Source organism: Lynx canadensis, chromosome C2, assembly GCF_007474595.2.
Source record: "Lynx canadensis isolate LIC74 chromosome C2, mLynCan4.pri.v2, whole genome shotgun sequence".
NCBI classification, from domain to species: Eukaryota; Metazoa; Chordata; class Mammalia; order Carnivora; family Felidae; genus Lynx; species Lynx canadensis.
Genome location: NC_044311.2, coordinates 109,211,457 through 109,224,898, shown reverse-complemented (window position 1 = coordinate 109,224,898; position 13,442 = coordinate 109,211,457). Strand labels below are relative to the sequence as shown.

At 35.5% G+C, this 13,442-nt stretch overlaps 1 non-coding gene across 1 annotated transcript; it reads right to left on the bottom strand.

The window, feature by feature from the left end:
• Positions 1-5,484: 5,484 nt before the first annotated feature.
• Positions 5,485-5,612, bottom strand: LOC115524373. The gene has a single exon (XR_003972075.1). It is a non-coding gene; the product is annotated as a small nucleolar RNA SNORA18 (small nucleolar RNA).
• Positions 5,613-13,442: the final 7,830 nt, after the last annotated feature.

The window sequence follows — 13,442 nt, the reverse complement described above, 5'->3', positions numbered from 1 at the left end:
GGCAGAAACTTAGACAAAATGAGAAAACAGAGGAATTTATCCCAAATGAAAGAATAAGATAAAGTCACCGCCAGAGATCTAAGTGAAACAGATACAAGTAACATGCCTGATGAAGAATTTAAAACAGCAAAGGTAAGGATATTGGGCTTGGCAAAAGAATGGAAGATATCAGTGAGACCCTTATCACAGAGATGAAACAGTTAAAAAAAGAAACAGAGATGAAGAATACAATAAACAAGATTGGAAACAGGTTGATGCAATGAACAGCAGACTGGAAGAAGCAGAGGAATGAATCAGTGATGTAGAAGACAAAATAATGGAAAAATAATGAAGATGAATAAAAGAGGGAGGAATTGTACAACATGAGAATAAACTTAAGGAACTCAGTGACTCTATCCAATGCAATAACATTCATATAATAGGAGTCCCAGAAGAAGAAGAGAGAGAAAAGGGGAAAAAATTTATTTCAAGAAATCATAGCAGAAAACTTCCATAAACTGGGTAAGGAAATAGACATCCAGATCCAGGACCCACAGAGAACTCCCATCAAAATAAACAAAAGTAAGCCAACACCAAGACACAGTGTAATTAAATTTGGAAAATATAATGATAAAAAATATTCAAAGCAGCAAAAGAAGTTCTTAATTTATAAGGGAAAAGTCATAAGGCTAGGTGGAGATTTCTTAATAGAAACTTGGCAAGCCAGAAGGAAGTGGCATCATATATTCTAAGTGCTGAATGGGAAAAATCTGCAGCCAAGAATACTCTATCCAGCAAGGTATCATTTAGAATAGAAGGAGAGATAAAGACATTCCCTGACAAACAAAAACTAAGGGAGTTCATGACCAACAAATTAGGCCTGCAAGAAATATTAAAGGGGACTCATTGAGTGCAAAGGAGAGACTAAAAGTGACAAAGACAAGAAAGGATCAGAGAAAATTCACAGAAACAGTGACAAAACAAGTAATAAAATGGTAATAAATACATATCTATCAATCATTACTTTGAATGTAAATGAACTAAATATTCCAATGAAAAGACGTAGGGTGTCAGAAGTGATTAAAAAAGAAAAAAACAACAACCATCTATATGCGGCCTAGAGAGACTCATTTTAGACCTAAAGTCACCTGCAGATTGAAAGTGAGGGGATGCAGGAGTGCCTGGGTGACTTAGTTGGGTAAACATCTGACTCTTGATTTCAGCTCAGGTCATGATCTTGCAATTTATGAGTTGAAGCCTCATATTGGACTCTGCACTGACAGTGAGGATTCTGCTTGACATTCTCCCTTTCCCTCCTTCTCTTTGCCCTTCCTGCATGCTCTTTCTCTCTCTCAAACTGAATAAATTAAACTGAAAAAAAGTCTGTTAAAACAAAAGGTGAGGGGGTAAAAAAACATTTATCAAAAAAATGAAAGTCAAAAAAATCCAGAGTAGCAATACTTATATCAGAGAAACTGGAGTTTAAAACAAATACTAACAAGAGACAGAAAAGGGTACTATATAATAACAAAAAGGAAAATTCAAAAAGAAGATATAATAATTGTAAATATTTATACACTTAACATGAAGCACCAAAATATATAAAACAATAACAAACTAAAAGAACTAATTAATAATAACGCATTAATAGTAGGGGACTTTAACACCCCACTTACATCAACAGACATGTCATCTAAACAGAAAATAAACAAGGAAACAATGGCTTTGAATGACACACTGGAATAGATGGACTTAACAGATATATTCAGAACATTCCCATACTAAAGCAGTAGAATACACATTCTTTTCAAGTGCACATGGAACATTCTCCAGAATAGATCACATATTAGGTCATAAAACAGGCCTCAACAAATATAAAGAGATTGAAATCATACCATGCATGTTTTCTGATCACATGCCATGAAACAAGAAGTCAACCACAAAGAGAAATTTGGAAAGATCACAAATACATGCAGGTTAAACAACATGCTACTAAACAATGAATGGGTCAACCAGGAAATCAAAGAAGAAATAAAAAAATACATGGAAACAAATGAAAATGAACACAACAGTCCAAAACTTTTGGGATGCAGCAAAAGTGGTCCTAAAGAGTAAAGTGTATAGGAATGCAGGCCCACCTGAAGAAGCAAGAAAAATATCAAATAAACAACCTAAACTTACATGTAAAGAAGCTAGAAAAAGAACAATAAATGAAGCCTAAAGCCTGCAGAAGGCAGGAAATAGCAAAGATCAGAGCAGAAATAATTTATACAGAAACTAAAAAAAAAAAAAATTGAATATCAATGAAATCAGACATTTAAAAAAGAGTTAATACCTACTCTTATCAAACTATTCCAAAAAATAAAAAAGGAAGGAAAACTTCCAAATTCATTCTATGAGGCCAGAATTACCTGATACCGGATAGACTCTACTCAAAAACAAAACAAAAACAAAAAAACTTCAAGCCAATACCCCTGATAAACATGGATGCAAGAATTATCAGTAAAATACTAGCAAACAGAATCCAACAATACATTAAAAAATTATTCACCACGAACAAGTGGAATTTGTTCCTGGGTTGCAAGGGTGGTTCAATATTCACAAATCAATCAGTGTGATATACCACATTAATAAGAGAAAGATTAAGAATCATATGATCATTTCAATAAATGCAGAAAAAGTATCTAACAAAGTACTATGTTCATTCATGGTAAAAACTTTAAACAAAGTAGGTTTAGAGGGAACACACCCCAAAATTACAAAGGCCCTATATGCAAAACTCACAGCTAATATCATCCTCAATGGGGAAAAACTGACAGCTTTTCCTCTAAGGTTAGGAATAAAACAGAGATGTCTACTCTCACCACTGTTATTTAATAGAGTCCTGGAAGTCCTAGCCTCAGCAATCAAACATCAAAAGGAAATAAAAGGCATCCACATCAGCAAGGAAGTGCTTAAACTTTCACTATTTGCAGATTACATGATACTCAGTATAGAAAACCCAAAAGACTCCATCAAGAAAATGCTAGAATTGACAAATTAATTCAGTGAAGTAGCAGGATACAAAATCAACAGCAATCTGTTGCATTTCTATACACAAATAATGAAGCAGTGGAAAGAGAAATTAAGGAATCAATCCCGTTTACAATTTCACCTCCCCCAAATAAAATATATCTGGGAATAAACTTAACCAAAGAGGTGAAAAGGTCTGTACTCTGACAACTATAAAACACTAATGAAAGAAATTGAAGATCATACAGGTAAAGAATGGAAAGACATTCCATGCTCATGGATTGTAAGAACAAATATTGTTAAAATGTCTTTTCTACCCAAAGCAATCTACACATTTAATGCAATCCCTATTAAAATACCACCAGCATTTTTCACAGAGATAGAAGAAACAATCTTAAAATTTATATGGAATCACAAAAGACCCTAAAAGCCAAAGCAACCTTGAAAAAGAAAAGAAAAGCTGGAGGCATCACAATTCCAGACTTCAAGTTACATTACAAAGTGGTAATGATCAAAACGGTATGGTATTGGGACAAAAATAGACATATAGATCAATAGAACAGAATAGAAAACCCATAAATGAGCCCACAACTATATGGCTAATAAATCTTTGACAGAGCAGGAAAGAATATCCAATGGGAAAAAGACAGTCTCTTCAACAGAGGGTGTTGAGAAAACTGGACTACTTTCATACACCATACACAAAACTAAATTCAAAATGAGTGAGTGACGTAAATGTGAGACCTGAAGCCATAAAATTCCTAGAAAAGAACACAGGCAGTAACTTCTTTGACATTGGCTGTAGCAAGTTCTTTCTAGATATGCCTCCCAAGGCAAGGGAAACAAAATAAAAAACTAGCAGGACTACATCAAAATAAAAAGCTTCTGCACAGCAAAGAGAGTAGTCAATAAAACTAAAATACAATGTACTGAATGGGAGGAGATATTTGCAAATGATATATCTGATAAAGGGTTAGTATCAAATATACATAAAGAACTTATAAAGCTCAACATTAAAAACAGAAATAATCCAACTAAAAATGGGCAGACATATGCATCAATGTCAAAAAAACTAGAATGTATTAGGCTAAGCAAAATAAGTCAGTCACAGAAAGACAAATATCATGTGATTTCATTCATATGCAGAATTTAAGAAACAAAATAGATGAACATAGGGAAAGAGAAGGAAAAATAAGATAAAAACAGAGAGGGAGGCAAACCATAAGATACTCAAACAGAGAACAAACTGAGGGTTTCTGGAGGGGTGTTGGGTGGGGGGAAGGGCTGTGATGGGCATTAAGGAGGGCACTTGTTGGAATGAGCACTGGGTGTTATATGTAAGTGATACATCACTAAATTCTACTCCTGAAACTTTCATTACGCTATATGTTATCTAACTTGCATTTAAATCAATCAACCAATCAATCAGTCAATCAAGCTGCAGTAAAAGTAAAAATAGACAGAAGATATAATAGAAAATTTCCAAAGAAGACATACAGATTGCTAACGGACACATGACAAGATGCCCAACATCACTGATTATCGGATAAATGTAAATGAAAACTACAATAAGGTATCACCCCAAACCCGTGAGAATGGCTAAAATCAACAACAGGTATTGGCGAGGATGTGGAGAAAGGGAGCCTTCTTAAACTCTTGGTAAGAATGCATTTAGTAAGCTACTCTGGAAAACAGTATGCAGCTTCCTCAAAAGTTAAAATAGAACTATCCTAAAATCCAGCAATTGCACTGCTAGGTATTTACCCAAAGAAATAAAAAATACTAATCCAAAGGAATATACATGCACCCCAATGCTTATAGCAGTATTATCTAAAAATAGCCAAATTATGGAAACAGCTTAAGTGCCCATCATTGATGAATGGATAAAGAAGGTTGGTAAATATTCAATGGAATATTTACTCAGCCATAAAGAAGAATGAAATCTTTCCATTTGCAATGATATGGATGGAGTTAGTATTATGCTAAGTGAAATAAGTCAGAGGAAGACAAATGCCATATGATTCCTCTGATATGTGGAATTTAAGGAACAAAAGAAATGAGTAAAAGAAAACAAAAGAGAAAGACTGGTAAACTAAGAAACAGACTCTTAACTCTAGAGAACAAACTGATGGTTATCAGAGGGGAGGTGAGTGAGGTGATGGGTTAAATAGTTGATGAGGATTAAAGAGTACTCTTGTGATGAGCACAGGTGTTGTATAGAAGTATTGAATCACTCTAGTGTACATCTGAAACTAATATAGGAATATTACACTTTATGTTAACTAACTTGAATTTAAATAAAGAAAATAACACTTCTTAATCCACAGTGGTCATGTCGGTTAATCCACACTTCTTTTACTTGGGCTTCTTTGATCTCTACTTGAATATGGACATACTTTCAAAAATTCTCCACCTATAAACTCTGGGATCCAGTTTCTTCAAGAAATGTATTTTAGGGCCATGCTTAGGGTCAGAGTGGATGGATCTGTCTGGTTCTGTATTATAGTTCTTTCTCACAGATTTAAACACAATTCTGTGAGTAAAGCAAACCACATATTTACTGTGAGGTATTTCCAATGATATGGGTCTATAGAAAAAACCCCATTGGGCTGTACCTCAAGTGGAGTGAGGTGGTTGTTGTTGTTTGTACTTGCACATAAAAGTGTCCCGATAGATATACCTGAGGATTTGGCTTAGGGATGGACCCATGAAGCTCAATTGTGTATGTTATGAGACTATCTCTGTGTCATGAGTGGTATCTTCCTGCTCTGAATCAGAAATTCTGGAGGTGAAACCCAGAAGCCTATGCTTTAATAAGCCAGGTGATTGTGTTTGTGATTGTGTTTGAAGATCACTGAACTAAGTATTTTAAGCAGATGTGTAATTTGTAAACTCTTGTGTTTTCTTAGGATTCTCTGATATAGAATAACAAAATAGTTATCATAGTGATAAGGTGATTCACAATGTAAAGAACTCACTGAAGACATGTTCATGATTTTGACTTTTGGTTTTGCCAAGCAATGTCATTGCTAATAAATTGTTTTGCTTATGGTAGGGAGTTACCCGGTTGTGTGTGTGTGTGTACCTCCAACTTGGAAACCTCATTGCCATTGGACAACCTGGCAGAAGTTGTCTAAGTCAGGTTGGAGGATTTGGGGAAAATTTTCAGGGCAGGGTTGTCAAGCCCTTGGCCCCAGAGGATTTTACCTATGGTAGTTTTTATGATGTGGACTTAGGAAAAGGGAGAGGTTGTTAACATAGGTTCTTTCAAAGGCAGACTTTTTATCTCTCTCTCTACTAATTCAGTACTCAGCTGCCCTCTGGTCTGATCACAGTTCCATAGTTCCCTGAGAATCAGTTGTCAAGCCTTTAATTATGATTGCTTTGAACTTGTTTGAGACTCTGATGTCACAGTTCTCCTATTAAGGTTTTTGATCACAGTTTTCTGTCTTAGTTTGCCCTATGTAGTCACATATTGCTGCATTTCTGTTCACACAATGGCAGCCTCTCTCTTCTTGGTGCCTCATGTTAAGTGATGATAAATGTTTTCTATCCAGCCCCAGAAGATTCATAACTTGCTGTTACTTACAGAGGCCTCCTAAAGCTTGGAGGAAGCTGAAGCCTAGGGCAGGATTGTAATTTATTTCATTCATTCACTTTTTCCTCAATACTTATTGAGTACCTACTATGTGCCCTTAGGCCCCATTTAATAATGGCAAAAACATGATTGGAATAAAGGGATCGTAACTCCTATACTAGTGCTCTTGTCACTATCCTCTTTCTTAAATGGCATTAGAATAAAAAAAAGAAACTAAATAAAAAGCAATGAAACACAAATAAATAAGAAAAGGAAAGAAAAAAGAAAAAATAGCAAAGAGAAAAAGTCAGTTGGGAGCTAAGTGCCTCTGGATGGCTATGCACACACATTTACTTTTCTGTCTCCAAAGTTCCATTGAATGAGTGAATAAATATAAAATTAAGAAAAAACAATGTAACAGCAGGAAATGTAAAGGTTGATATCAGCAGAAGCAAGAAATTTCTGGAAGATATAAAGCATATGAGATTAGATCCATGGGGTAACCAGATAGAACTGATAACTGCAGTTAATACAAATGAAAGAGATTAGTATTGGAGGAAGAAGGGAATTTTATTTTTGTTTTGTTTTTTGAACACAACTTTGGGAAAACCCCTAGATCATAATCATTAGGAGATAGAGGAAGGAATCATCTATTGGATACTGAATAGGAAGATCAGTAAAACTGGGACATTCCAAGCACTTGGAAAATGCATACCCACATAGCTCTCGCAGAGCTGGCACAGTTTGAGAACTAATAAATGGATTTTGTCACTGGTAATAAGAAGGGACATTTAAACTGAGTATTGGAGCTAAAAAGAGAAGTTGGGTGGTATCAGCTGCCAGCGGGGTAATATCAGCTGCCAATAGGGTAAACTTTCCCACATCCTGACAGCAAACTCCTACCTTCTTTAACAGAGAGGTATCTCTGATAACAGGTCTAAGCTCACTTATCATAGCCTTGGGTTTTGTCCTTTGCAATCAAATTCAGTATCAGGGAACTGTGACCTTCACACTGGCCATGTGTATCAATTACCCTAATCTGTCACTTATAAACAAACATTTAAGAGTCTTCAGAAAAATAATGGCATAAAAATGAGTTACCAACTTTAACAAATCAAAATGATTCTTGCTGAAATTGAATTACTAGAGAAATATAGAAAAGATGGCTAAAACAATTTAGTATCTTCAGAGAGATTTGAGGGGACACAATATTCATATAACTATAATGCACTGCTAAGAAAAAGTGAAGTGTAAGAATTTATAGAAATTAGAAAACATTGGAGTGCCTGGGTGGCTCAGTCATTTAAGTGTCCGACTTCAGCTCAGGTCATGATCTCTCACTTCATGAGTTTGAGCCCCGCATCAGGCTCTGTTCTGACAGCTCAGAGCCTGGAGCCTGCTTTGGATTCTGTGTCTCCCTCTCTCTGCCCCTCCCCTGCTTCCGCTCTGTCTCTCTGTCTCTCTGTCTTTCTCTGTCTCAAAAATAAATAAACATTAAGAAAATAAAAAATAAATTAGAAAACCTCTACATGATTGTTGAAATAAATGTAACAGGGCAACTGATGATGTAGAATAGAAAGTTCTTAATTCCCCAAAGCTTCTTCATATATATTGATAAGACCAGTCACTCTGGAACTAATTTTCTTTCAGAAAAGTGTCACTTGAATAGACACAATTAACCCAATGCCTGGGTTAAAGGGGGTAATATATATGGACTTCTTTGGTTGACAAAGGCTCACTGTAATCTGACTTCAGAATGCTCAGTTGATTACTGGAAAGAAGATGGAAATATTTGCATAGGGAAGAAGAAATTATCCAAGAGGGAAGATCAATTCTTTCCCTTTTGAGGTTTAATGTCTTTAGTACCTCTCTGGCTGACTAGGTCTGTGAAAAGTCCAGCGGCATAAAAGGCACCAAGTTTCTCAGGGAGGAACTCACCGTGGGAGTAAGTAGAATCTGGACAGGTGTGCAAAGGTAAACATTATAGTTAAAGGTTAACTTGGGGAGTGTTATGTATGGGCTGTCATGCAGCGGCTACAAGAAATACCCATGAGCCCAACCACCTTGGCAGATTAGTCAGGGTAGCAAATAATGACAAAGTTTGTATGTGAGCTGAAAGAGCTATATTCTTGGAGGTTTGATCATCAGAGAAATTTGTGCAAGGGCTTGTACCTGTGTAGGCAAAACTGTAGTGATGGATAAAGTATCATAATAGTTTTCAAAAGTGTTCCTGTTTTAAGTGACAAAAGGAGTCGTATTATCAGACTCCTCACACTCAAGTTCTCCCTGTCAGTGGATTGATGAAAGAACTGGGGCAAACTTTTTGGGTTTCTGTGAGATTTAGGGAAAAGAAAGATTATCTCCAGAAAGGTTTAGTTGTCAGAAAAATTGAAAAATACAAAAGATGTGACTAAATTCATACTCCCCAACAGCTGAAGTTAATCACACTAATTACCTAAAAATTTCAGTTGAAAAACTGAATAGTAGAATATGTGTGGTTGAAAACCAAGTCAGTTTTATGGAAGATCAAGCCCAGAAGTTTCCTCAGAATGTAGTGTGAACAGAGATGAAAATTGTGGAGCTTGGAAGAAAGGATGTCATTCAGTACATGAGGTACAAATATTCACAAGGCTGGTGAGATGTTCAGAAATCCCAGTATCTACCCAGTGAAACATTTATAAGGAGTAACTGGAGGGGATAGAAGGAAAGACACAATCACAGTCATAATAAAAGAATACTTTTGTGTTTTGTATTAGTGTTTTCATTAAAAAAACAAAACCAAAAACAGGGGCACCTGGGTACCTCAGTCTGTTAAGCATCTGACTCATGATTTTGGCTCAGGTCATAGATATCGTGGTTTGTGAGTTTGAGCCCCACATAGTGCTCTGTGCTGACAACATGAAGTCTGCTTGGCATTCTTGGTCTCCCTCTCTTTATGTCCCTCTTCTGCTTGTGCTCTCTTCCTCTCAAAAATAAGTAAATAAATATTAAAAAAATAAAAAAATAACAGGTGTTAGCAGAAATGTGGAGAAATTGGAGCACTTGTGCATTGTTGATGAGAATGTACAATGGTGGAGTCACTGTGAACAATGAGATGTCAATTCCTCAAAAACTTAAACAGAGAATTATCATAGGATCCAGTGATTTAACTTCTGGGCATATACTCTAAATCAATGAAAACAAGAACTGGAACAGATGTTTGTACACCTATGTTCATGGCATTATTCACAATAACTAAAAAGTACTCACAACCCATGTCCATTATTGGATAAATGGATGCATAAAATATGGCATGCATACAATGGAAAATTCTTCAGTCTTAAAAAGGAAGGAAATTCTGATATATTCTACAACATAGATGAACCTTGAGGGCATTATGATAAGTGACATAAGTCAGTCACAGAAGGACAAATACTGTATGACTCGTGAGGTTCCTATATTCATCAAACAGAAAGTAGAATGGTGGTTTCCAGAGGCTGGAGGAGGGAGGTAATAGGGACTTGGTGTTTAACAGGCGTAGTGTTTCGGTTGGGCAGGATGAAAATGTTCTGGAGGTGAATGGTGGCGATGGTTGCACAAGGCAGTACAAGGGAGAGGCACAGTGAAGGGGTTAAGAATGTGGCCCTTCATTTGAGTCCTGACACTACCACTTATTAACTCTGTGCCCTTGGGCAAGTCAATCACTAATTTCTCTGTACCTCAGTTTCCTTGCCGGTAAAGTATGAATAATCATAGTAACTACCTCATGAGATTATTTTGAGGACTTTATTATTAGTGAGAATAGCATGAAGAAATAGTACAACTCTGTGGTCTAATTTGGAAAAGATCTATTAAAATTTAAAATGCACTTACCCTCTGGGCAAGAGAACAAGACCAAGCATGCAGATGCGGTTCCAGACTTTGCTCCCATCACACCTGCTAACATTCCATTGACTGACTCATATGGCCATAGGAGAGACGGGAAAGTCATATGGCAAAGGATGTGAATACAGGGAGCGGTAATGGATTAGGGCCATGAATGTTACATATTGTCACCAATCTACTTTTTTTCATAGTTGTGACTTGGGGAGAAAAATCATATAAACCAAACATATACATGAGGGTTTTTAGGACATTGGGCTTATTGAGAACAGTGTAGATATTAGAATTACACTAGTACCCCCAAGGCCCAAAAGGAGTGTCTGTAAAGTAGCTACATGCTTAAAAATGTTAGATGAAATAATAAATTATTCATTCATTCAAAGAGAGTCTTCCTTAACCAGAATGATCCTGTGAGAATGGGATGCTGGGATTCTCCTTCCAGTTTAGATGTCTGTGCAGCATCTAAAGGAGGATGTTAAAGAGAGGTGAAGAGTTAGAATATCTATGGCAAACCTATTTATATGCACGTGTATATTTAAATGTACATATCTATACCATATACAGCTATATAATTTGTCTTAGATAGTCTCCTATCCTCAATTAGTAAAAAATAAAATGAATGCATAATTGTGAGATGTGCTTTTTCTGATTCTAGGAAGCGGTTTGGGAAGTTTATAAGTAGTGGAAAGTGCTCTTGATGGAATACTCTGGAAATTGGCTTTTTGCCTTAGGTCTGCCACTAATGAAAGATAGAATATTGAACAAGTTCTTTAACTTGTCTGAGTGACGATTTTTTTATCATTAAAATTGGGCTGAAGGATCTCTAAGATTCTTTTCAACCCTAAGGATTTAAGGAGGAAATTTAAAAAAATGGCAAAATGACAACAGTATAGATGGGAATTCATTGAAACACATTTTGTAAAATTAGAAGCAGCAGCTGATTTATAAGAAGCAATAACATGTTCTCTAAAATGATTAATTATAATTGAGCAGTTACTATTGATATAAGGATGGCTATATCTCATGAATAAAATCGTGAAGCCCATTCCAAGCCAGTGTTCTGTTTTTAAGCAAAAAGGAACAGCAAGGTGTTTCAAATTTTTAAAAATCAGTGCTAGATGAATTATGAATAGAAAAAACTAAAGATTATAAAGCTTACACTAGGTTATAAGTTACTGACTAATCTCTGATTCAAAGTGACATACTAAAGTAAGAAAATATGAAATATCATAGTAGCTTTGCCCTAAGATGTATCCTTTCTACTCGACAATACTTCCTGTATTGTGTTATGGGAGAGTGTAGTTACCATTTGTTCCAACAACTCAAAAGGCTATGGCTGTCTTCCAAACATCTCTACCTTCCTCTAAGAAGCAGTTATAAATCCACAATGCACTAATGTATATGAATATATATTCCACTAATGTATACGAATATACATTATAGATTAGGTTTATATATACAAAATGACTTACTTCAACTAGGAGTAGCAATATATCACATCTTCTTCATTTTGCCAATTGAGCATTCAAGCTACAACATGTCCTTCTTAGCAGGAAGTCCAGCATCTCCTATTTGAGAGTTCCTCCTTCCTGCTGTACCAAGTTGTTCAGGTGGCTTTCTCAGACCAAAGGCTGTCAATCGTATTTCCAAGGTAATTGTAAATTTCCATTGGTCCTTTACTTACGGTTTCTCATTGCCATATGATGTCCTCTATTGAAGATTTGTTTTACTCAGTTAAATAGATGTTCATCACTTGATGGTGATTCATTTCCAGTCTAAGCCTCTACTCTGACTTTCCTACATACTTAGGTTCAATGTATAGTGTCTGATCAAGATTCTGCATTCTAGAGTCATGTGAACTGGATTTGAATTTGCCTTTGCTTCTTTTTAGTTGTGTGACTTAAGCCAAGTTATCTAACTTTTCTAGTTTCAGTTTCCTCACCTATAAAATAAAAATAATAATAGAATTTCTCATAGAGTTGTTTGAAATTAAATGAGATAATATATAACATGCAGAGTACCTGACACCTACAAGATTTATAGAAAATGTATGTTCCTGTTACTTTTATGACTACTACTAGAAGTAATACACTGAAAGTGTAGCAAAATTGCAAGATTGTTGTGATTCAGAGCTAAGTGTTTCCATTATTTACTTCTTGGAAGGAGCCTGGGCTCCCTATGCAAGTTAGTCTGCCTTTATCCCAGGACTCTGTATACCAAAGTAATTGACCTCCTAGTTGAATGTTTCTCTAAGAAAAATGGGCAAAGGTGTGAGCAGGCAATTCATGGAAGAATAAGTTTGAATGGCCTATAGATATAATCTCACTATCCCTGAGGAAAATAAATTTAAGATAAAAATGAGATAATATTCTATGCCCAACAGATGTGCAAAAATAAATTTCTGATAATATCAATCGTGAGGGTGTAGAACAATTGTGCTCCTCATGTGTTGTGGGTGAGTGGGTAAATCGTTGTAGCCACTTTTGGTTCACAGTATCTCTAAGTAGTAGGGAATGGACAAATAGAATGTGATTTATTTATGAAATAGAACACTACATAGTATTAAAATGAATGAAGCATGTGTGTGTGTGTGAACACTGATACATCTAAAAAATATAATGTTGAATAAAAAAAGTTGGTAAAGGATAAAGTACACCACTTATGTATACTTATTGAAACACAAATATGTACACAGTCATATGAAACAGAAATATTAAAACATGCAGGCTAAAGATAAATACCAATCTTAGGGTGTAAGATACTTATGGGGAAGGAGAGAGGTGGACAGGATAGACAGAGGGGTTGTAGCTTTCTAGATAACATTTTGTTTCCTTAAAAAATTTAAGACAACATGGTAACGTAATAATATCTGTTACCTATGCATGATGGGTTCATAGATATTTATGAAATAATTTTTTCTCCTTTCTATAACATAAATATTAAATAATATGACATCAAACAGAAAATTAAAGGGAAAATAATAGCTCATTTAGCTTTTGGGATAATTAGAAAA